Genomic DNA, 27,570 nt, shown 5'->3' on the forward strand with positions numbered 1-27,570 from the left:
AGATGTATGTGGTCCGATGAATGTTGAGGTTCGTGGCGGATATCGTTATTTTCTCACCTTCACAGATGACTTAAGCAGATATGGGTATATCTACTTAATGAAACATAAGTCTGAAATGTTTGAAATGTTCAAAGAATTTCAGAGTGAAGTTGAAAATCATCATAACAAGAAAATAAAATTCCTACGATCTGATCGTGGAGGAGAATATTCGAGTTACGAGTTTGGTACATTTGAAACAATGCGGAATAGTTTCGCAACTCACGCCACCCGGAACACCATAGCGTAATGGTGTGTCCGAACGTCGTAATCGTACTTTACTAGATATGGTGTGATCTATGATGTCTCTTACTGATTTAACGCTATCGTTTTGGGGATATGCTCTAGAGACGGCCGCATTCACATTAAATAGGGCACCATGAAAATCCGTTGAGACGACGCCTTATGAACTATGGTTTGGCAAGAAACCAAAGTTGTCGTTTCTGAAAGTTTGGGGCTGCGATGCTTATGTGAAAAAGCTTCAACCTGATAAGCTCGAACCCAAATCGGAGAAATGTGTCTTCATAGGATATCCAAAGGAAACTATTGGATACACCTTCTATCACAGATCTAAAGGCAAGACTTTTGTTGCTAAATTCGGAAACTTTCTAGAGAAGGAGTTTCTCTTGAAAGAAGTGAGTGGGAGGAAAGTAGAACTTGACGAGGTAACTGTACCTGCTCCCTTATTGGAAAGTAGTACATCATAAAAACCAATTTTTGTGACACCTACACCAATTAGTGAGGAAGCTAATGATAATGATCATGAAACTTCAGAACAAGATACCACTGAACCTCGTAGATCAACCAGAGTAAGATCCGCACCAGAGTGGTACGGTAATCATGTTCTGGAAGTCATGCTACTAGATCATGATGAACCTACGAACTATGAAGAAGCGATGGTGAGCCCAGATTCCGCAAAATGGCTTGAAGCCATGAAATCTGAGATGGGATCCATGTATGAGAACAAAGTATGGACTTTGGTTGACTTGCCCAATGATCGGCAAGCAATCGAGAATAAATGGATCTTCAAGAAGAAGACTGACGCTGATGGTAATATTACTGTCTACAAAGCTCGACTTGTCGCAAAAGGTTTTTGACAAGTTCAAGGGATTGACTACGATGAGACCTTCTCACCCGTAGCGATGCTTAAGTCTGTCCGAATCATGTTAGCAATTGCCGCATTTTATAATTATGAAATTTGGAAGATGGATGTCAAAACTGCATTCCTGAATGGATTTCTGGAAGAAGAGTTGTATATGATGCAACCGGAAGGTTTTGTCGATCCAAAGGGAGCTAACAAAGTATGCAAGCTCCAGCGATCCATTTATGGACTGGTGCAAGCTTCTCAGAGTTGGAATAAACGCTTTGATAGTGTGATCAAAGCATTTGGTTTTGTACAGACTTTTGGAGAAGCCTGTATTTACAAGAAAGTGAGTGGGTGCTCTGTAGCATTTCTGATATTATATGTAGATGACATATTACTAATCAGAAATGATATAGAATATCTGAATAGCATAAAGGGATACTTGAATAAAAGTTTTTCAATGAAAGACCTTGGTGAAGCTGCTTACATATTGGGCATTAAGATCTATAGAGATAGATCAAGATGCTTAATTGGACTTTCACAAAGCACATACCTTGACAAAATTTTGAAGAAGTTCAAAATAGATCAAGCAAAGAAAGGATTCTTGCCTGTGTTACAAGGTGTGAAATTGAGTAAGACTCAATGCCCGACCAATGCAGAAGATAGAGAGAAAATTAAAGATGTTCCCTATGCTTCAGCCATAGGCTCTATCATGTATGCAATGCTGTGTACCAGACCTGATGTGTGTCTTGCTATAAGTCTAGCAGGGAGGTACCAAAGTAATCTAGGAATGGATCACTGGACAGCGGTCAAGAACATCCTGAAATACCTGAAAAGGACTAAGGATATGTTTCTCATATATGGAGGTGACAAAGAGCTCATCGTAAATGGTTACGTTGATGCAAGCTTTGACACTGATCCGGACGATTCTAAATCGCAAACCGGATACGTGTTTACATTAAACGGTGGAGCTGTCAGTTGGTGCAGTTCTAAACAAAGCGTTGTGGCGGGATCTACATGTGAAGCGGAGTACATAGCTGCTTCGAAAGCAGCAAACGAAGGAGTCTGGATGAAGGAGTTCATATCCGATCTAGGTGTCATACCTAGTGCATCGGGTCCAATGAAAATCTTTTGTGACAATACTGGTGCAATTGCCTTGGCAAAGGAATCCAGATTTCACAAGAGAACCAAGCACATCAAGAGACGCTTCAATTCCATCCGGGATCTAGTCCAGGTGGGAGACATAGAGATTTGCAAGATACATGCGGATATAAATGTTGCAGACCCGTTGACTAAGCCTCTTCCACGAGCAAAACATGATCAACACCAAAGCTCCATGGGTGTTAGAATCATTACTGTGTAATCTAGATTATTAACTCTAGTGCAAGTGGGAGACTGAAGGAAATATGCCCTAGAGGCAATAATAATGTTATTATTTTATTTCCTTATATCATGATAAATGTTTATTATTCATGCTAGAATTGTATTATCCAGAAACATAATACTTGTGTGAATACATAGACAAACTAAACGTCACTAGTATGCCTCTACTTGACTAGCTCGTTAATCAAAGATGGTTATGTTTCCTAACCATAGACATGTGTTGTCATTTGATTAACGGCATCACATTATTAGGAGAATGATGTGATTGACATGACCCATTCCATTAGCTTAGCACCCGATCGTTTAGTATGTTGCTATTGCTTTCTTCATGACTTATACATGTTCCTATGACTATGAGATTATGCAACTCCCGTTTGCTGGAGGAACACTTTGTGTGCTACCAAACGTCACAACATAACTGGGTGATTATAAAGGAGCTCTACAGGTGTCTCCAAAGGTAAATGTTGGGTTGGCGTATTTCGAGATTAGGATTTGTCACTCTGATTGTCGGAGAGGTATCTCTGGGCCCTCTCGGTAATGCACATCACATAAGCCTTGCAAGCATTGCAACTAATGAGTTAGTTGCGAGATGATGAATTACAAAACGAGTAAAGAGACTTGTCGGTAACGAGATTGAACTAGGTATTGAGATACCGACGATCGAATCTCGGGCAAGTAACATACCGATGACAAAGGGAACAACGTATGTTGTTATGCAGTCTGACCGATAAAGATCTTTATGTGGGAACCAATATGAGCATCCAGGTTCCGCTATTGGTTATTGACCGGAGACATGTCTCGGTCATGTCTACATTGTTCTCGAACCCGTAGGGCCCGCACGCTTAAGGTTTCAATGACAGTTATATTATGAGTTTATGAGTTTTGATGTACCGAAGTTAGTTCGGAGTCCCGGATGTGATCACGGAGATAACGAGGAGTCTTGAAATGGTCGAGACATAAATATTGATATATTGGATGGCTATATTCGGACACCGGAAGTGTTCCGGGTGATTTCGGAGAAAACCGGAGTACCGGAGGGTTACCGGAAACCCCCCAGGAGAAGTAATGGGCCTTATGGGCCTTAGTGGAGAGAGAGAAGGGAAGCCAAGGTGGGCCGCGCGCCTCCTCCCCCCTGGTCCGAATTGGACTAGGAGAGGGGGGGGGGCGCCGCCCTTTCCTTCTCCCTCCCCACTTCCTTCCCCCTCCTAGTAGGAGTCCTACTCCTACTAGGAGGAGGACTCCTCCTTGGCGCGCCTATAGGTCCGGCCGGCCTCCTCCCCTTGCTCCTTTATATACGAGGGTAGGGGCACCCCTAGACACACAAGTTGATCCACGTGATCGTTTTCTTAGCCGTGTGCGGTGCCCCCTTCCACCATAATCCTCGATAATATTGTAGCGGTGCTTAGGCGAAGCCCTGCGACAGTAGAACATCAAGATCGTCACCACGCCTTCGTGCTGACGAAACTCTTCCCCGACACTTGGCTGGATCGGAGTCCGGGGATCGTCATCGAGCTGAACGTGTGCTAAAACTCGGAGGTGCCGTAGTTTCGGTGCTTGATCGGTCGGGCCATGAAGACGTACGACTACAAGGGTACGTAGATCACACTCTCCCCTCTCGTTGCTATGCATCACCATGATCTTGCGTGTGCGTAGGATTTTTTTTTGAAATTACTATGTTCCCCAACACTGGCGTGTTAAAAAGATTTCTTGCTTCGTAAACTGACGGCACATGGGTCTGATGCCTCCTCCTCATGACATCATTTGAGGCATTTTGATCCAACATGAGCCGGTAAGACTCTGCCTGAACCCGTTGTGACTGGGGTCCAAAGCAGCCCATTCTTCAGCCATCTTAGCGCTTTCTGTATTTAGCTCCTCCTTAGCCTGTGCTATCTCATCGCGCAATCTTGTGATCGCCGCGTTATGTTGATCTTGATCCGCCGGGTTAACCACCGTTGTTAACAGAATCGTTAATTTATCCAGCAAATCAGTTAAAGCCTGAGCCGGCGGGCGCTCTGGGCCTCCTACCCCGGCAGCCGCTGTCGCCCCTGACCCGGAAACCAGCTCCGCCGCAGTTGATGAATGCTGCACGGGTTGTGTACCGGCCATGAAAATTGCAACTCGAATCGGTGGCTCACAGGGGTCCGGAATACTGTCGCCATCGGAACAGCCCCCAAGCCGGCCCTCTTGCAGTTGATACAATAATTCGGTCTCACCAATAGATGACTCGTCATCAGAATAGACGACAGTCTCACCACCAGATGCCGATCTATCCTCAGGTTCCGCTCCATGGATACATCCCACGAAGGCACGATTCATGGTGGGCCGAACCCGAGCGGGTTTTGCACGCTGAGCCATCTCAATGATGTCGGTGCAGATGTCCGGCTCAGGGCCCAGTTCGCCGACCTTGCCAATGAAGACGTGAATTCCACCGAAGGGGACCTGGTACCCATACTCAATTGAGCCGGCCTCTGGGTCCCAGCCTGCGTCGTTGATGTAGAGCTTGCCACGGCAACTCTTGGTCATCCGGCCCATGGTGTATCCCTTGATCCCTTCGAAGTTGACCTTTAAGAACTCGAAACCATCATGCGGTAGCCCCACAGTGGGCGCCAACTGTCGTGGAATTGTCACGACAGATGTCCTAGTGTGAGGACTTAGTCGTGGAGCCAGCACGTTGAGGTTAGCTTAAAGGGGTTAATCAGGACAAAGGACACGAGGAGTTTATACTGGTCCAGCCCCTTACGATGAAGGTAAAAGCCTAGTCCATATTGTAGTTGGTATTGCTAGGGTTTCGATGAGCAGGGAGCGAATACGCTTGACCCGGCTCTCGATCTGTTGTTTTTTGTCCTAAGCCGCCGCTAGGTCGTCCCCTTAGATACACGGGTTGACGCCCTGCGGCCCTCAGAGTTCCAGCCGGATTATACAACGTATCCGGCTTGGTGACCTTTCTCACATGCCTTACAATACAAGTTTACATACATGGCAGTTTACAATTATGGGCCTTAAACCGCCTTCACGTCTGGGCCCTCTACTAAGCCTATCTATGAATCACCATGTGACCTTGGGCTTCATTGTGTTGAGTCTTCATAGGGATGACCCGACCCCTCCTGGGTGGGTCATACCTAATAGTTATATCCCCAACAACTGGCACTTGAGCCACGAATGCTTATCTCATTGAAGGATTACCTTGGGTGCGGATCAGTGAACTCATAAACATAATGGATATCTTCATCGTTGTTGGGGAAGCCAAAGTAATTACACCTCTCCTGAAAAGTGATGTCGAAGTATTAGTCCGAGAGAAGGAAAGTAATATGCTCCTCCTCATATGTATTTGGCATCAAACCAACATTATGCGAGAGAGTACTAAGAAACTCAAGCGTCATGCGTTCATATGTCTCACAACCCTGATAAACAAAATGATGCAACCCGGCATTATGGAAAAGCAAATTGAAATCATTAGTAATACCTAGCTTGGCGAGTGTTATCGCACAAGCCCACTTGGATGCTTTGATCTTCCTTGTACTGAGCGTTTGGAATTTCATTTTTGCTTCACGGTCGGTGAAGACGATCGCCTGAGTGAAAACTTGTTGTGGCAGTGCGGTGGATGAACTCGAAGCACATCGTACACGGGTGGTTCTCCTTGTAAACATCTACAAAACATTTTTTAGTCCAATACAATTAAAAAAATATTGATCCTACGGTAGTCAAACATCATACTCCTCTAAAAACATCAACGAAAACCAAGTCAAATTTAAATTTGGATCGAAAATATCCTAGTCATGGCAATGCTAGGCATGTAGAATATGGATTCGCGAAAAATAAATTGGGGATCGGAGGAGAAACTTGCCGTAGACTAGTCACATAGAAGGATTTGTACTGAAATCGAGCGGGTAGAGAGATCAGGTGAAGTTTTGCTAGGGTTTGGAGAGGTTTCGAGGAAGGAGAAGAAGAGAGAGAGATGGGGGAGATTTACCTCCTTCCTCAGGCTTATTGTGGCTGCCAGGGGTCCATGCAACCGCCCATACGAGTGCAAGTGCTTGAATGAAACACTGTCGTTTACCTTGGTAGCTTACATGTGCGCCTGTGCATACCTCATACGACCGCTGAAATGGGTGGCGACAACCGCATGGAACATCATCCAATGCTGGTAATTTATTCTTTCGGTCGAGGATGTCATAAGACCGCTCGGACGGGCGCATGCACCCATATGGAACATCGTCAAATGCTCTAGACTCCTTTCTGTTTTCTTTGAAGGTTTTAAATGACCACTCAAACAAGCATGTGCGCCCATATGGGATGCTGTTAATCACCCCAATGTCTCTAGTTGTTTTGCATTGGAACCTCCAGGAAACCATACGACCGCCCAAACGACCGATGCGGTCATTTTAAGGGTCATCTTTTGATATGTTTCTTTCGGAACTTTTCTTTTTCTTCTTTCTCCCGCGAGGTTAGTTCCAACACAATACATAGACATATTTCCAGGCATCCAAATGTCGATACAATGTATAATCTAACTTGCACATAGCAAATCCTTCATTAGAACAACTCTTCCAAACTTACTTCTTTAACTAGAACTTCAATCACTCTTTTATTCAAACAAAAATAAAAACTTACTTCTCTACTTTATGGGTTGCCTCCCATGAAGGGCTTGTTTTCGGTCGGTTAGCTCGACCGTAGTGGTGATCAAGGTGGTGCAAACACACTGAGACCATAGCTTCTAGCATTCACAATGATGCCTTCTCCGGTATAGGTCTTCATTTTATTTTTCCTGGGGTAATGCCTCACAAAAGGATCTTTAGCTGGTAAGTCAAATCTCACATTCCCCTCAAACACATTTATCATAGCTTTGATAGTCCTTAGAAATGATCTACCGAGAATTATAGGAGCAATAGGATCTTCAGGCATATCTACTATCACAAGATCAATCATGACATGGCAATCATTAATTTGAACTATAACTCCATGCTTAATGCCTGCTACCTGGGTAAAAGTAGAATTAGCCATATTCAATATAATCTCACTAGTTGCATAAGGACCTAGATTGAGACTATCATAAACATATTTAGGGATAGTGGAAACACTAGCCCCTAGATCACATAAAACACTAAATTTATTCAATCTAATCTCAACCTCTATAGTAGGTTCAAAAGCATCTTCTTGCTTAGCTGGTAACTTATTGTAAAGCTTCTTTATTTCATCACCAAGTTTACGTACCTTGGCTGCAACTTGCTCAACAAAGACATTATATGCTTCATTATTAGTTACCTCAAGTAGTGGATATTTCATTGATATTATCTTCACAAAATCAGCAACATTGTAATTATACTCTGGTACATGGCTTGTTGATGTTTGCTAGAACTACGTCGGTATTTCCCCAAAGAGGAAGGGATGATGCAGCACAATAATGGTAGGTATTTCCTCAGTGATGAGACCAAGGTTATCGAACCAGTAGGAGAACCACGCAACACCACATAAACATGTCCTGCACACAAAGAACAAATACTTGCAACCCGACGTAAGAGAGGGGTTGTCAATCCCTCGCGGGTAAAAAGATAGATAAAATTGTAGTAGATTGGATAAATAGATCTCGCGGGAACGCGAGATAAAATAAATAACAATAAACTGTAGCAAGGTATTTTTGTATTTTTGGTTTAATAGATCTGAAAACAAAATCAAACAAAAATAGATCGCGAAGGCAAATATAATAAAGAAGAGACCCGGGGGCCGCAGATTTCACTAGTGGCTTCTCTCGAGAAAAATAGCAAACAATGGGTAAGCGAATTACTGTTGGACAATTGATAGAACTTCAAATAATCATGACAATATCCAGGCAATGATCATTATATAGGCGTCACATCCAAGATTAGTAGACCGACTCTTGCCTGCATCTACTACTATTACTCCACACATCGACCGCTATCCAGCAAACATCTATTGTATTAAGTTCATGGAGAAACGGAGTAATGTAATAAGAATGATGACATGATGTAGACAAGATCTATTTATGTAGAAATAGACCCCATCTTGTTGTCCTTATTAATAGCAACGATACATACGTGTCATTTCCCCTTCTGTCACTGGGATCAAGCACCGTAAGATCAAACCCATCACAAAGCACCTCTTCCCATTGCAACATAAATAGATCAAGTTGGCCAAACAAAACCCAAATATCGAAGAAGAAATACGAGGCTATAAGCAATCAAGCATATAAGAGATCAAAAAAGACTCAAATAACTTTCATGGATAAAAAGATAGATCTGATCATAAACTCAAAGTTCATCGGATCCCAACAAACACACCGCAAAAAACAGTTACATCATATGGATCTCCAAGAGACCATTGTATTGAGAATCAAAAGAGAGAGAGAGGAAGCCATGTAGCTACTAACTACGAGCCCGTAGTGTTTGGGGAACGCAGTAATTTCAAAAAAAATTCATACGCACACGCAAGATCATAGTGATGCATAGCAACGAGAGGGGAGAGTGTTGTCCACGTACCCTTGTAGACCGTAAGCGGAAGCGTTATGACAACACGGTTGATGTAGTCATACATCTTCACGATCGATCGATCCTAGTACCGAAAGTACAACACCTCCACGATCTGCACACGTTCGGCTCGGTAACGTCCCACGAACTCACGATCCAGCAGAATGTCGAGGAAGAGTTTCGTCAGGACGATGGCATGATGACGGTGATGATGATGCTACCAGAACAGGGCTTCGCCTAAGCACTGCTGCGATATGACGAGGTGGATTATGGTGAAGGGGGGCACCGCACACGGCTAAGAGATCAATGATCAACTTGTGTCTATGGGGTGCCCCCTAGCCACGTATATAAAGGATGGAGGAAGGAGGAGGCCGGCCCTCATAGGGCGCGCCCAAAGTGTGGAGTCCTACGAGGACTCCCCTAGTAGGATTCCACCTCCCACATGGAATAGGAAAAAGGGAAGGGAGAAGGAGAAGGAAGGAAGGGCCCACCCCCTTTCCCTAGTCCAATTCGGACCAGTCCATGGGGAAGGGGCGCGGCCACCCTTAAGGCCTTTTATCTCCTTTCCCGTATGGCCCATTAAGGCCCAATATGAATTCCCGTAACTCTCCGGTACTCCGAAAAATACCCGAATCACTCGGAACCTTTACGATGTTCGAATATAGCCTTCCAATATATCGATCTTTACGTCTCGACCATTTCGAGACTCCTCGTCATGTCCCCAATCTCATCTGGGACTCCGAACAAACTTTGGTCATCAAATCACATAACTCATAATACAAATCGTCACAGAACGTTAAGCGTGCGGACCCTACGCGTTCGAGAACTATGTAGACATGACCGAGACTCATCTCCGGTCAATAACCAATAGCGGAAACTGGATGCTCATATTGGTTCCTACATATTCTACGAAGATCTTTATCAGTCAAACCGCATAATAACATATGTTGTTCCCTTTGTCATCGGTATGTTACTTGCCCGAGATTCGATCGTTGGTATCTCAATACCTAGTTCAATCTCGTTACCGGCAAGTCTCTTTACTCATTCCGTAATGCATCATCCCGCAACTAACTCATTAGTCACATTGCTTGCAAGGCTTATAGTGATGTGCATTAACGAGAGGGCCCAGAGATACCTCTCCGATATACGGAGTGACAAATCCTAATCTCGATCTATACCAACTCAACAAACACCATTGGATACACCTGTAGAGCATCTTTATAATCACCCAGTTACGTCGTGACGTTTGATAGCACACAAGGTGTTCCTCCGGTATTTGAGAGTTGCATAATCTCATAGTCAGAGGAACATGTATAAATCATGAAGAAAACAACAACAACAAAACTGAACGATCATTATGCTAAGCTAATGGATGGGCCTTTTCCATCACATCTCTAATGATGCGATCCCGTTCATCAAATGACAACACATGTCCATGGCTAGGAAACTGAACCATCTTTGATTAACGAGCTAGTCAAGTAGAGGCATAGTAGGGACACTCTGTTTGTGTATGTATTCACACATGTACTAAGTTTCCGGTTAATACAATTCTAGCATGAATAATAAACATTTATCATGATATAAGGAAATATAAATAACAACTTTATTATTGCCTCTAGGGCATATTTCCTTCACGTAGGTCTACAATGAACTACTCACGCATCATCGAAGAGGCACCAGTGAATATGATGAACCCCTCCGTGATGGTGTCTAGATTGGATCTAGTGGTTCTTGAACTTGCAGCGGCTGGAATTGATTTTCGTCGACTCCCCTAGGGTTTATGGAATATTGGGGTATTTATAGAGCAAAGAGGCGGTGCGGGAGGCCACCAAAGTGGGCACAACCCACCTAGGCGCGCCTGGGGGCCCAGGCGCGCCCTGGTGGGTTCTGCCCCCCTCGGGGCACCCCCAGGTGCTTCTCCGGCCCATTGGGTGTCTTCTGGTTCATAAAAATTCCACAAAATGTTTTGTTGCATTTGGACTCCGTTTGATATTGATTTCCTGCAATGTAAAAAACAAGCAGAAAACAGCAACTGGCACTGGGCACTATGTCAATAGGTTAGTACCAAAAAATGATATAAGATGACTATAAAATGATTGTAAAACATCCAAGAATTATAATATAACAACATGGAACAATCAAAAATCATAGATATGTTGGAGACGTATCACTTGTGTCTAGCTCTTTGGTCTTCTCATCGTTGCTTCTAACCATCTTAACATCTTCAACCGGGTTAGGTTTCGGTTTACCTGCAAACTTGGCTAAGATTAATGTTTGGCTCTTTGCGATTTTAGCCACTTGTGCTTCCATATTCTTGGATCTTGCTTCAAATATCTGCACGTCATTTGTTAGTCCAACAACCATACTAGTCAATTGACCAAGTAAGTTATCATGATTCTTCAAGATATTTCTATTGCTGCTATTATCTCCATTAAAATTATTTGATGCTACTCCATTACTAGCATAAGGAAGGCTAGGAGCATAACCATTATTTTTCTAGTTGGGATTATAGCTATTACGATCAATAAACCACATCACTAGTGATGGCATTCACGTTTACCTCTTCTTTACCTTTCACCATGGAGATAAGTGCATCAAGTTTGGCTGTCAACTCCGTGCTGATTTTTTAAATGCCATTCACCTTCTTGGTGGTGGCTCTCTCAACATGCCATTGGTCATGGTTCCCTTACATATCATCAAGCAGTTTCTTGACATCATGTATGGGCTTTCACATGATTATTCCTCCTACAGTTGTATCAAGCATAGTTTTTGGCATGTTATTTAAGCCATTATAAAACATATGAAGGATTAACCATTCCTCCATTCCATGACTGGGATAGTTCCTTATAGCTTCTTCCATTATATCCCACACAAGCGCTAGTGGCTCACGTTCTTCCTGCGTGAAATCTGTAATCTGAGAACGTAATTGCATAATTTTTGCAGGTGGAAAAAACTTAGATAAAACTTTGCTGGAACAATCAGCCCAACAAGTAATACTGCCTCTAGGTAGAGCTAGAAGCCATACCTTTTCTTTTTCCTATCAAAGAGAAAGGAAATAGATGCAACTTTAAAGCGTCAGGGTCATAATCTCTAACCCATGTCATGTTGCACAATTTAGTAAAATTCTGCAAGTGGATATCGACATCTTCAGAAGCAGAGCCTCCAAATTGGTCTGGTCGAACCATGGAAACTAAGTTCAGTTTGATCTCATACTCAGCGGTTGCAACTTTAGGTTGTGCTATTGGTTCACGCATGAAGTTATTGCTGGGAGTAGCAAAACTCCCTAGATTACGAGCCATGGTAATCTTTTTAGTTTTTCAACTGACAAGACTAACAACAAAAATAAAACTTAAACTAAAAATAGAAAGGTAAAAACAAAAACTGAAACTTAACTTTAAAAAAACTCTAAATACAAAGACGAGGAACACTAAACTCCTCCCCGGCAACGGCGCCAGAAAAAGGGCTTGATACCTCCTTTTATTGATCCGATATTGGAAAAGAAAAAGTGTATCACGCACCTATTTCCCCAGAGGTAGCCCTAGGTCATCGAACCCACGAGAGAAAGATTCCCTTGAAGAGATGGACTCTAGCAAGCTTATGTTAAAGTGTCAATTCCATCTTTTGACCGGACCAAGCAAGCAAATAGTGATTCAAACACTTATAATAAAAAGAGGTACGACTATGAGGTCTTAATCCTTACAACCATGTATTTGTGTTGGGACCAAATATGATCTTAATTTGTGCGCTAGAAGTCACCCATCGAAATGTGCTTGTTATGGATCGAAGTGGGGGTGTGCCCAAATAACATCTTGATTGGCATGCGTCCTACATAAAGAATCAGTTGTCCTACCGCAGGCCCTATCGTCTCTCGGGGTTGCCTTGATAATCAATATAACTAGTAATAACGTACGTGAAATGCATGTTTATATTAGGTAGGATATGTTGGGGAACGCAGTAATTTCAAAAATTTCCTACGCACATGCAAGATCTATCATGGTGATGCATAGCAACGAGAGGGGAAGAGTGTTGTCCACATACCCTCGTAGACCGTAAGCGGAAGCGTTATGACAACGTGGTTGATGTAGTCGTACGTCTTCACGGTCCGACCGATCCTAGTACCAAAAGTACGACATCTCTGCGATCTTCACACGTCGGCTTGGTGATGTCCCACGAACTCTCGATCCAGCTGAGTGTCGAGGGACAGCTTTGTCAGCACGACGGTGTGATGACGGTGATGATTAAGCTACCGGCGTAGGGCTTCGCCTAAGCACTACGACGATATGACCGAGGTGGATTATGGTGGAGGGGGGCACCGCACACGGCTAAGAGATCAATGACTAACTTGTGTGTCTATGGGGTGCCCCCTGGCCACGTATATAAAGGATGGAGGAGGAGGCCGGCCCTCATAGGGCGCGCCAAAGTGTGGAGTCCTACTAGGACTCCCTAGTCCTAGTAGGATTCCACCTCCTTCATGGAATAGGAAAAAGGGAAGGGAGAAGGACAAGGAAGGAAGGGGGCACCCCCTTTCCCTAGTCCAATTCGGACCAGCCCATGGGGAAGGGGCGCGGCCACCCTTGAGGCCTTTCTCTCCTTCCCGTATGGCCCATTAAGGCCAAATACGAATTCCCGTAATTCTCCGGTACTCCGAAAAATACCCGAATCACTCGGAATCTTTCCGATGTCCGAATATAGCCTTCCAATATATCGATCTTTACGTCTCAACCATTACGAGACTCCTCGTCATGTCCCCGCTCTCATCTAGGACTCTGAACAAACTTTGGTCATCAAATCACATAACTCATAATACAAATCGTCACAGAACGTTAAGCGTGCGGACCCTATGGGTTCGAGAACTATGTAGACATGACCGAGACTCATCTCCGGTCAATAACCAATAGCGGAACCTGGATGCTCATATTGGCTCCTACATATTCGAAGAAGATCTTTATCGGTCAAACCGCATAACAACATACGTTGTTCCCTTTATCATCGGTATGTTACTTGCCCGAGATTCGATCATCGGTATCTCAATACCTAGTTCAATCTCATTACCGTCAAGTCTCTTTACTCGTTCCGTAATGCATCATCCCGTAACTAACTCATTAGTCACATTGCTTGCAAGGCTTATAGTGATGTGCATTACTGAGAGGGCCCAGAGATACCTTTCCGATACTCAGAGTGACAAATCCTAATCTCTATCTATGCCAACCCAACAAACACCTTCGGAGACACCTATAGAGCATCTTTATAATCACCCAGTTACGTTGTGATGTTTGATTGCACACAAGGTGTTCCTCTGGTATTCGGGAGTTGCATAATCTTATAGTCAGAGGAACATGTATAAGTTACGAAGAAAGCAGTAGCAATAAAACTGAACGATCATTATGCTAAGCTAAGGGATGGGTCTTGTCCATCACATCATTCTCTAATGGTGTGACCCCGTTCATCAAATGACAAGACATGTCCATAGCTAGGAAACTTAACCATCTTTGATTAACGAGTTAATCAAGTAGAGGCATACTAGGGACACTCTGTTTGTCTATATATTCACACATGTACTAAGTTTCCGTTTAATACAATTCTAGCATGAATAATAAACAGTTATCATGATATAAGGAAATATAAATAACAACTTTATTATTGCCTCTAGGGCATATTTCCTTCAGTCTCCCACTTGCACTAGAGTTAATATTCTAGTTCACATCGTCATGTGATTTAACACTAATAGTTCACATCTTTATGTGATTAGTTCACATCTCCATGTGAATAATACCCAAAGGGTTTACCAGAGTCAATAATCTAGTTCACATCGCTATGTGGTTAACAACCAAAGAGTGATCATGTTTTTCTTGTGAGAGAAAGTTAGTCTACGGGTCTGCCACATTCAGAGCCGTATGTATTTTGCAAATTTTCTATGTCTACAATGTTTTGCACGGAGCTACTCTAGCTAATTTCTCCCACTTTTGATATGTATCTAGATCGAGACTTAGAGTCAAAGCTTGCATTGACGTAACTCTTTATGAAGAACTCTTTGTCACCTCCATAACTGAGAAACATTTCCTTATTCCACTAAGGATATTTTTGACCGCTGTCCAGTGATCCACTCCTGGATCACTATTGTACCCTCTTGTCAAACTTATGGTGAGGTACACAATAGGTTTGGTACACAACATAGCATACTTTATAGAACCTATGACTGAGACATAGTGAATGACTTTTCGTTCTCTTACTATTTTCTGCCGTGGTCGGGTTTTGAGTCTTTACTCAACTTCACACCTTCCAACACAGGCAAGAACTCCTTCTTTGACTTTTCTATTTTGAACTACTTCAAGATCTTGTCAAGGTATGTACTCATTGAAAATATATCAAGCGTCTTGATCTATCTCCATAGATCTTGATGCTCAATATGTAAGTAGCTTCATCGAGGTCTTCCTTTGAAAAAATCTGTTTAAACACTCCTTTATGCTTTCCAGAAAATTCTACATTATTTCCGATCAACAATATGTCATTCACATATACTTATCAGAAATGTTGTAGTGCTCCCACTCACTTTCTTGTCAATACAGGCTTCACCGCAAGTCTGTATAAAACCATATGCTTTGATCACTTTATCAAAGTATATATTCCAACTCCGAGATGCTTGCACCAGTCCATAGATGGATCGCTGGAGCTTGCACACTTTGTTAGCACCTTTAGGATTGACAAAACCTTCTTGTTGCCTCATATACAACTCTTCTTTAAGAAATCCATTAAGGAATGCAGTTTTGACATCCATTTGCTAGATTTCATAAAATGTGGCAATTGCTAGCATGATTCGGACAGACTTAAGCATCGCTACGAGTGAGAAAATCTCATTGTAGTCAACATTTTGAACTTGTCGAAAACCTTTTGCGACAATTCGAGCTTTGTAGATAGTAACACTACTATCAGTGTCCGTCTTCCTCTTGAAAATCCATATATTCTTAATGGCTCACCGATCAACGGGCAAGTCAATCGAAGTCCATACTTTGTTCTAATACATGGATCTCATCTCAGATTTCATGGCTTCAAGCCATTTCACGGAATCTGGGCTCATCATTGCTTCCTCATAGTTCGTAGGTTCGTCATGGTCAAGTAACATGACCTCCAGAACAGGATTATCGTACCACTTTGGTGCGGAACATATTCTGATTGACCTACAAGGTTCGGTAGTAACTTGATCTGAAGTTTTATGATCATCATCATTAACTTCCTCACTAATTGGTGTAGGAATCACTAGGACTGATTTCTGTGATGAATTACTTTCCAATTTGGGAGAAGGTACAATTACCTCATCAAGTTTTACATTCCTCCCAATCACTTCTTTCGAGAGAAACTTCTTCTCTAGAAAGGATCCATTCTTAGCAACGAATATCTTTCCTTCGGATCTGCGATAGAAGGTGTACCCAACAGTTTCCTTTGGTTATCCTATGAAGACGCATTTCTCCGATTTGGGTTCGAGCTTATCAGGTTGGAACTTTTTCACATAAGCATCATAGCCCCAAACTTTAAGAAACAACAACTTATGTTTCTTGCTAAACCACAGTTCATATGGTGTCGTCTCAACGGATTTAGATGGTGCCCTATTTAATGTGAATGCAGCTGTGTCTAATGCATAACCCCAAAACGATAGTGATAAATCGGTAAGAGACATCATAGATTGCACCATATCTAATAAAGTATGGTTATGACGTTCGGACACACCATTACGCTGTTGTGTTCCAGGTGGCGTGAGTTGCGAAACTATTCCGCATTGTTTCAAATGAAGACCAAACTCGTAACTCAAATATTCTCCTCCACGATCAGATTGCAGAAACTTTATTTTCTTGTTATGATGATTTTCCACTTCACTCTGAAATTCTTTGAACTTTTCAAATGTTTCAGACTTACGTTTCATCAAGTAGATATACCCATATCTGCTCAAATCATCTGTGAAGATCAGAAAATAACAATACCCGACGCGAGCCTCAACACTCATCGGATTGCATACATCAGTATGTATTATTTCCAATAAGTCAGTTGCTTGCTCCATTGTTCCGGAGAACGGAGTTTTAGTCATCTTGCCCACGAGGCATGGTTCGCAAGCATCAAATGATTCATAATCAAGTGATTCCAAATGCCCATAGGCATGGAGTTTCTTCATGCGCTTTACACCAATATGACCTAAACGGCAGTGCCACATATAAGTTGCACTATCATTATTAACTTTGCATCTTTTGGATTCAATATTATGAATATGTGTATTACTATGATCGAGATTCAATAAACCATTCACCTTGGGTATATGACCTCAGAAGGTTTTATTCATGTAAACAGAATAACAATTATCCTTGACTTAAATGAATAACCGTATTGCAATAAAGATGGTCCAATCATATTATGCTCTACGCAAACATGAAATAACATTTATTTTAGGTTCAACACTAATCCCGAAGGTAAAGGGAGTGTGCGATGGTGATTTTATCATCCTTGGAATCACTTCCAACTCACATCATCCTCGGCCTTAACTAGTCTCTGTTTATTTTGCAACTCCCGTTTTGAGTTACTACTCTTAGTAACTGAACCAGTATCAAATACTGAGGTGTTGTTATAAACACTAGTAAAGTACACATCAATAACATGTATATCAAATATATACTTTTGCTCACTTTGCCATCCTTCTTATCCGCCAAGTATCTAGGGCAGTTCCACTTCCACTGACCATTTCCTTTGCAGTAGAAGCACTCAGTTCCAGGCTTGGGTCTAGCTTTGAGCTTCTTCATGGGAGCAGCAACTTGCTTGCTATTCTTATTTGAAGTTCCTCTTTCCTTCCCTTTGCCCTTTTCTTGAAACTAGTGGTCTTGTTAACCATCGACACTTGATACTATTTCTTGATTTCTACCTTTGCCGATTTCAGCATCGCGAAGAGCATGGGAATTACTTTCGTTATCCCTTGCATATTATAGTTCATCACTAAGTTCTAGTAACTTGGTGATAGTGACTAGAGAACTTTGTCAATTACTATCTTATCTGGAAGATTAACTCCCACTTGATTCAAGAAATTGTAGTACCCAGACAATCTGAGCACATGCTCACTATTTGAGCTATTCTCCTCCATCTTGTAGGCAAAGTACTGTCAGAGGTCTTCTACCTCTCGACACGGGCATGAGTATGAAATACCAATTCCAACTTTTAGAACATCTTATATGCTCTCTAGCGTTCAAAACGTTTTTGAAGTCCCGGTTCTAAGCCGTAAAGCATGGTGCACTAAACTATCAAGTAATCATCATATCGAGCTTTACCAAATGTTCATAACGTCTGTATCTGCTCCTACAATAGGTCCGTCACCTAGAGGTGCATCAAGGACATAATTCTTTTGTGTAGCAATGAGGATAATCCTCAGATCACGGACCTAGTCCGCATCATTGCTACTATCATCTTTCAACATAGTTTTTCTCTAGGAACATATCAAAAATAAACGGGGAGCTACATCACGAGCTATTGATCTACAACATAGTTATGCAAGTACTATCAGGACTAAGTTCATGATAAATTAAAGTTCAATTAATCATATGACTTAAGAACTCCCACTTAGATAGACATCCCTCTAGTCATCTAAATGATCACGTGATCCAAATCAACTAAACCATGTCTGATCATCACGTGAGATGGAGTAGTTTTTAATGGTGAACATCACTATGTTGATCATATCTACTATATGATTCATGCTCGACCTTTCGGTCTCCAGTGTTCCGAGGCCATATCTGCATATGCTAGGCTCGTCAAGTTTAACCCGAGTATTCTGTGTGTGCAAAACTGGCTTGCACCCATTGTATGTGAACGTAGAGCTTACCACACCCGATCATCACGTGGTGTCTCGGCACGATGAACTATCGCAACGGTGCATACTCAGGGAGAACACTTATACCTTGAAATTTAGTGAGAGATCATCTTATAATGCTACCGCCGAACTAAGCAAAATAAGATGCATAAAGGATAAACATCACATGCAATCAAAATATGTGACATGATATGGCCATGATCATCTTGCACCTTTGATCTCCATCTCCAAAGTACCGTCATGATCTCTATCATCACCGGCATGACACCATGATATCCATCATCTTGATCTCTATCAACGTGTCATCACATGGTCGTCTTGCCAACTATTGCTCTTGCAACTATTGCTATCGCATAGCGATAAAGTAAAGCAATTATATGGCGCTTGCATCTTATGCAATAAAGAGACAACCATAAGGCTCCTGCCAGTTGTCGATAACTGTGTTACAAAACATGATCACCTCATACAATAAAATTTAGCATCATGTCTTGACCATATTGTTAGGGAACGTAGTAATTTCAAAAAAATTCCTATGCACACGCAGAACCGTTCTTACCTACGCATCAAAACCACAACGAGAGTTTGTCAAGTTGGTGTTGTTTTAACCTTTGCAAGGACCGGGCGTAGCCACACTCGGTTCAACTAAAGTTGGATAAACTGACACCCGCCAGCCACCTGTGTGCAAAGCACGTCGGTAGAACCAATCTCGCGTAAGCGTACGCTTAATGTTGGTCTGGGCCGCTTCATCCAACAATACAACCGAACCAAAGTATGACATGCTGGTAAGCAGTATGACTTATATCGCCCACAACTCACTTGTGTTTCACTCGTGCATATGACATCTAAGCATAAAACCTGGCTCTGATACCACTGTTGGGGAACGTAGTAATTTCAAAAAAATTCCTATGCACACGCAGGATCATGGTGATGCATAGCAACGAGAGGGGAGAGTGTTGTCTACATACCCTCGTAGAACGTTCGTGGAAGTGTTATATCAACGTGGTTGATGTAGTCATACGTCTTCACGATCTGACCGATCCAAGTACCGAAATCACGGCACCTCTGAGTTCTGCACACGTTCGGCTCGGTGACGTCCTCGCCTTCTCGATCCAGCAAGAGGGGCGAAGTAGTAGATGAGTTCCGGCAGCACGACGGCGTGGTGACGGTGTTGGTGAAGAACAATCTCCGCAGGGCTTCGCCAAACCACTATGAAAACTATGAAGGAGGATAAACTAGAGGGGACGGGGTTGCCGGCACACGGCTTGGTGTTTATTGATGTGTCTTGGGTGCTAGCCCTACCCCTCTATTTATATGTTGAGCCTTGGGGTCGAAACTTGGAGTAAAAGCCTCCACAAAGTCGGTTTCACCCGAAAGGCAAGAGTCCTTCTCGGACTCCAGGGCCAAACGCCAGGGTTCTCAGCGTCTAGACCCAGATGCCAGGGACCCTGGCGTCTGGACCCTGGACTCTGCAAAACTTCCTTTTGCGCTTTCCAAAAACCTTGTGGGCTTTCCCCTTTGGCCCAAATAAAGTGTTCTCGTACCCAAACATTTCGGGAAACATCTGAAACCTCTTCCGGAGTCCAAACACTATTATCCCATATATCAATCTTTATCTCCGGACCATTCCGGAGTTCCTCGTCATGTCCGTGATCTTATCCGGAACTCCGAACAACATTCGGTCACCAACATATATAACTCATAGTACTATATCATCAACGAACATTAAGCGTGCGGACCCTACGGGTTCGAGAACTATGTAGACATGACCGAGACACCTCTCTGGTCAATAACCAATAGCGGGACCTGGATGCCCATATTGGCTCCTACATATTATACGAAGATCTTTATCGGTCAGATGCATAACAACATACGTTGTTTCGTTTGTCATCGGTATGTTACTTGCCCGAGATTCGATCGTCGGTATCTCAATACCTAGTTCAATCTCGTTACCGGCAAGTATCTTTACTCGTTCTGTAATCATCATCCCGCAACTAACTCATTAGTTGCAATGCTTGCAAGGCTTATAGTGATGTGCATTACTGAGTGGGCCCAGAGATACCTCTCCGACAATCGGAGTGACAAATCCTAATCTCGAAATACGCCAACCCAACAAGTACCTTCGGAGACACATGTAGAGCACCTTTATAATCACCCAGTTACGTTGTGACGTTTGGTGGCACACAAAGTGTTCCTCCGGTAAACGGGAGTTGCATAATCTCATAGTCATAGGAACATGTATAAGTCATGAAGAAAGCAATAGCAACAAACTAAACGATCAAGTGCTAAGCTAACGGAATGGGTCAAGTCAATCACATCATTCTCCTAATGATGTGATCCCGTTAATCAAATGACAACTCATGTCTATGGTTAGGAAACTTAACCATCTTTGATCAACGAGCTAGTCAAGTAGAGGCATACTAGTGACACTATGTTTGTCTATGTATTCACACAAGTATTATGTTTCCGGTTAATACAATTCTAGCATGAATAATAAACATTTATCATGATATAAGGAAATCAATAACAACTTTATTATTGCCTCTAGGGCATATTTCCTTCAGTCTCCCACTTGCACTAGAGTCAATAATCTAGATTACACAGTAATGATTCTAACACCCATGGAGCCTTGGTGTTGATCATGTTTTGCTCGTGGAAGAGGCTTAGTCAATGGGTCTGCAACATTCGGATACGTATGTATCTTGCAAATTTTTATGTCTCCCACCTGGACTAGATCCCGGATGGAATTGAAGCATCTCTTGATGTGCTTGGTTCCCTTGTGAAATCTGGATTCCTTCGCCAAGGCAATTGCACCCGTATTGTCACAAAATATTTTCATTGGACCCGATGCACTAGGTATGACACCTAGATCGGATATGAACTCCTTCATCCAGACTCCTTCATTTGTTGCTTACGAAGCAGCTATGTACTTCGCTTCACACGTAGATCCTGCCACGATGCTTTGTTTAGAACTGCACCAACTGACAGCTCCACCATTCAATATAAATACGTATCCGGTTTGTGATTTAGAATCGTCCGGATCAGTGTGAAAGCTTGCATCGACATAACCATTTACGACTAGCTCTTTGTCACCTCCATAAACGAGAAACATATCCTTAGTACTTTTCAGGTATTTCAGGATGTTCTTGACCGCTGTCCAGTGATCCACTCCTGGATTACTTTGGTACCTCCCTGCTAAACTTATAGCAAGGCACACGTCAGGTCTGGTACACAGCATTGCATACATGATAGAGCCTATGGCTGAAGCATAGGGAACATCTTTCATCTTCTCTCTATCTTCTGAAGTGGTCAGGCATTGAGTCTTACTCAACTTCACACCTTGTAACACAGGCAAGAACCCTTTCTTTGCTTGATCCACTTTGAACTTCTTCAAAACTTTGTCAAGGTATGTGCTTTGTGAAAGTCCAATTAAGCGTCTTGATCTATCTCTATAGATCTTGATGCCCAATATATAAGCAGCTTCACCGAGGTCTTTCATTGAAAAACTCTTATTCAAGTATCCCTTTATGCTATCCAGAAATTCTATATCATTTCCAATCAACAATATGTCATCCACATATAATATCAGAAATGCTACAGAGCTCCCACTCACTTTCTTGTAAATACATGCTTCTCCAAAAGTCTGTACAAAACCAAATACTTTGATCACACTATCAAAGCATTTATTCCAATTCCGAGAGGCTTGCACTAGTCCATAAATGGATCGCTGGAGCTTGCACACTTTGTTAGCTCCCTTTGGATCGACAAAACCTTCTGGTTGCATCATATACAACTCCTCTTCCAGAAATCCATTCAGGAATGCAGTTTGGACATCCATTTGCCAAATTTCATAATCATAAAATGCGGCAATTGCTAACATGATTCGGACAGACTTAAGCATCGCTACGGGTGAGAAAGTCTCATCGTAGTCAATCCCTTGAACTTGTCGAAAACCTTTTGCAACAAGTTGAGCTTTATAGACAGTAACATTACCGTCAGTGTCAATCTTCTTCTTGAAGATCCATTTATTTTCAATGGCTTGCCGATCAACGAGCAAGTCAACCAAAGTCCACACTTTGTTCTCATACATGGATCCCATCTCAGATTTCATGGCCTCAAGCCATTTTGAGGAATCTGGGCTCACCATCGCTTCTTCATAGTCATGGTCTAGTAACATAACCTCCAGAACAGGATTACCATACCACTCTGGTGCGGATCTTACTCTGATTGACCTACGAGGTTCAGTAACAACTTGATTTGAAGTTCCATGATCATCATTAACTTCCTCACTAATTGGTGTAGGCGTCACAGGAACCGGTTTCTGTGATGAACTACTTTCCAAAAAGGGAGTGGGTACAGTTACCTCATCAAGTTCTACTTTCCTCCCTGTCGGTGTCAAAACCGGCGGATCTCGGGTAGGGGGTCCCGAACTGTGCGTCTAAGGCGGATGGTAACAGGAGGCAGGGAACACAATGTTTTACCCAGGTTTGGGCCCTCTTGATGGAGGTAAAACCCTACGTCTTGCTTGATTTATTCTTGATGATATGAGTATTACAAGAGTTGATCTACCACGAGATCGGAGAGGCTAAACCCTAGAAGCTAGCCTATGGTATGATTGTATGTTGTCCTACGGACTAAAACCCTCCGATTTATATAGACACCGGAGGGGGCTAGGGTTACACAAGGTTGGTTACAAAGGAGGAGATATACATATCCGTATTGCCTAGCTTGCCTTCCATGCCAAGTAGAGTCCCATTCGGACACGAGATGAAGTCTTCAATCTTGTATCTTCATAGTCAAACAGTCCGGCCAAAGGATATAGTCCGGCTGTCCAGAGACCCCCTAATCCAGGACTCCCACAGTAGCCCCTGAACCAGGCTTCAATGATGATGAGTCCGGCGCGCAATGTTGTCTTCAGCATTGCAAGGCGGGTTCCTCCTCCGAATACACCATGGAAGAATTTGAATACAAGGATAGTGTCTGACCCTGCAAAATAAGTTCCACATACCACCGTAGAGAGAATAATATTTCCACAAATCTAATCTACTGACACGTTTTGGCAACATGACATCATGCCATGGCTCGGTGATTGTTTGAACCGTTTTTCTTTAACTAGCCCCGCACATAACGCGAGGAAGTTTCTTGACACGTCTTGTCAAAGCAGAGATCGTGTCCCCCTTATTACAGGATTCTCATCACTACGGTCATGGGTAACCCAACCGCGCCTAGGACCCTTAGATTTTAGGCAAGTCCCAAACGGCCACGAGGAGGATGCTTGATATTCACCCTCTTTATAAAGGGTCAAGGATTTTACTTTTTTCCTCACATGCTCAATCGAATCCTTCCCCCGCCCCGAGTTCTAACACCCAAAGCCCAGGTCAGGTGCTTCGGACCTTCAATCATGTCCGGATCCAGCCTCCAGTGCTGGTGGATGCCCTCCTCCGTCACGGAAGAGGATATCAAGAAGTTGAGGGAGGCAAGATACTTGACCGCCGAAGTCTCGCATCGGCTGCCTGCCCGAGGGCAGGTCGTCCCTACTCCTGAACCCAATGAAGACGTCGTGTTTATCTCCCACTTCCTCCGAGGACTAGGCCTCACTCTGGATCCCTTCGTAAGGGGTTTGATGTTCTATTACGGGCTTGATTTCCATGATCTAGCCCCGGATTCCTTTCTCCACATCACATCTCGGCATTTATTGTCGTATGTGAGGCCTTCCTCCGCATTACCCCTCACACCGTCCTGTGGCTCAAGACCTTTGATGTGAAGCCGAAGACGGTTGAGGGGCAGCATGCAGCGTGCGGAGGGCATTAATAAGCAAGATCGCTGGAGCTCCGTGGCCAAAGGGTTCCTTTCCAGAGATGTCCGGATTATGGCAACGGGAGTGGTTCTATGTCACCGCTCCCAGAAGTGCCAAGTGGGTAGCTTCCCCTGCCTTTCGCTCGGGCCCTCCACCACAACTGATGTCATGGATCAGCAGGGGGCTGAGATGGGGTCCAGCCAAGGATGTGCCCATACTACAGAGCCGCATCCGAGATCTCTTGGAGGGAGATTTTAGTTTGGTTATGGTAGTGCAAGTCATGCTGGTTCATCGAGTCCAGCCTTGCAAACGCCGGCCCCTCCGCTTGTGGGAATTCAACCCAGAAGGACCGCGCGCTATTCAGAATTTCCTCGGCCTGACGCACAAGGAGATGTACAAGTCGTTCTTCGGACCCCAAATAGAGTGTCCGAACACCTCCAAGGACATGGGCCTGAGCAGCAACCGCGCCGCTGCCCAAGTAAGTAATCCTCTAGCCGAACATATTGTCTTTCATTCATCATGACGTCATTCTGAAGAATCGCTTTTTGACCAGGACTGGATAACAAAGGCGAAGATGATCCGGTGTTCGGCCCCCCTTCCCGAAGGTTTGGACAATCCGGTGCTGGAAAAGATGCTCGAGCCAGCACCTTGCCCGGTGCCCTCAAAGGAAGATGAAGGGGGAATAAAGAGGGCGAAAGCGGGGCCCCACCGCTACCTATTCCAACCGAGGGAACGAGTGCCTCCGCGAGGGAGGATAACCAAGGGAAGGAATCTGACATTCCCTCGCCCCGGGTGAGGAAGAGGACTACCTCTGATGATCCGGAAACCAAGGTTTCCAAACGGGAGAAGAAAACTCCACCAGAGGGTCCTGCCTCGGAGGGTGCTCTTGCCGCACAAAGTCCGTGCGGGGGTCAGCCCTCTAACGAGCTATAAGTAATCAAAAAGTACTTAATAGTGAAGATATATTATCTTACTTCTGAGGAAGATAACCGAAGCATCTATCTTGCAGTTCGGATCTGAGCCCTTCTCAGCAGAGCTCGTCTTCGGGGGATCTTCTTCCAGAGATGATGGAGAGCGAAACGCCTCCCTTGGACTCCCTAGCTCAAGAAGCGGGCGACCTTGAAGTGTCATCGTGGAGAGTTTCTCCGGGTCCGGCAAGGCTAGAAGGTAATTCCATGGTCACCCGAAGCCCTCAGTATCCGGCTCTTGAAGAGAGCAATCAAAAGAGTTCGGCACCATCTGGTATGCGGTCGGACGTACTGAAGGGTCTGCTAGAGCGAGCGACTATCTCAGAAGAGCACCGTACATTAATGTGTACGGTGATTGAAAGGATTCCGTCCGCCGAAAATGGGTTGCATGAAGCCTTTATGAGTGACGGTGTCCTGGACTAGGGGGTACTCACCACGTCGTCTCCCGATCTATTAGATTGGGCCGAGCCCCCCATGGCCTTATACTCATGGGCCAGTTCGGACAGCTACCGCATACAAGGAAGATTCCACAAAGACTTGGCGATCAAGACAAGGACTTCTCCCACCGGCGTATTCGGCTAGGCCTCTTGTTAACCTAGGCCTCTGGTGCATTATATAAACCAGGGCCAGGCTAGTCGATAGAATATACAACATACACATCAACAATCATACCATAGGCTAGCTTCTAGGGTTTAGCCTCTCTGATCTCATGGTAGATCTACTCTTGTACTACCCATATCATCAATATTAATCAAGCAGGACGTAGGGTTTTACCTCCATCAAGAGGGCCCGAACTTGGGTAAAACATCGTGTTCCTTGCCTCCTGTTACCATCCGGCCTAGACGCACAGTTCGGGACCCCCTACCCGAGATCCGCCGGTTTTGACACAGACATTGGTGCTTTCATTAAGGGTTCCGCTGTGTGATCGACAAAAGGATCGATGGCTCGCCTGCAGATCAACTGCGACTTCGGCGTCTTCGTCACCAGTTCGACTGGTCACTTTGGTTCGACCAAGAATTGCGCCCCGTGTTCAGATCACCATGTTCGGACGAGGGCCTTCATCAAACATCAACTCCGATCTCTATCAAGATCACGGAGGAATTATCTATGGAGCTCGGGGGCTCAACGTCAACTTTGCCCTCGAGCGATCGTGCTGTTTTTTTTGGACAGCGAACTCGTATCTGCCGCCACCACCTCCTCGAGTATCGCTTTGACGATTGCTTTGGTGGAATTGTGCGGAATTGGGTCTATAACAACCCTGGAAAATTTCGCCGAGTTCCGATGGAGGAATCTCTGGCAATCCACGATATACCGAAGCCCTGTCAAATCTGGATGGGAATTTGGATGAGTTTAGGGCGTGGTGTCCAACTTCTACCTCTGACGTCCTTTGGACGTTCCAACCATTGATCGGCTGCGGAATTCTTATATCTACCACCTCTCAAAATTTCAGCTCGATCCGACCGTCCAAACTCCGGGAACCTTCCGATTAGTGCATCACTTTTCGGATCTATTTTCTGCGCGAAAACGAATCCGACCCGAGTTCATCTTTTTTATGAACGGGATTTCGGACATCCCTTTTGAAGGAAGTTTTGTATGGGGTATTGTGTTTTGTTCCCGAACACACCCCACTAACTTTAAGATCTTTTGAACATGATCTTCAACATCATGCTGGTGTCAAACCAGTCCGGCAATATTACTCCACGGCTGCCGACCTGCACTAGACACGTCGTCACTTTAGCCGAGCTCAACTTCTTCGGATCATCATCTCGGCAAGCCGAACAAGAGTCCGGCATCGCGAAGGATAAATCATCATCAACATCGCCGCCCCACGGATTACACGGAGCGGGCATACCGGCATCGCCGCACGGTCGCTTCATCAAGCCGGCATCGACCACGTCACGACCTGCATCAACAGGGCAGCACTATTGCTTCTTCAAGCTGGTGTTCATCACGCTGACCTACTTCGACTCATCGGCTGACGTCGA

Source organism: Triticum dicoccoides, chromosome 7A (genome assembly GCF_002162155.2).
Source record: "Triticum dicoccoides isolate Atlit2015 ecotype Zavitan chromosome 7A, WEW_v2.0, whole genome shotgun sequence".
Lineage (NCBI taxonomy): Eukaryota > Viridiplantae > Streptophyta > Magnoliopsida > Poales > Poaceae > Triticum > Triticum dicoccoides.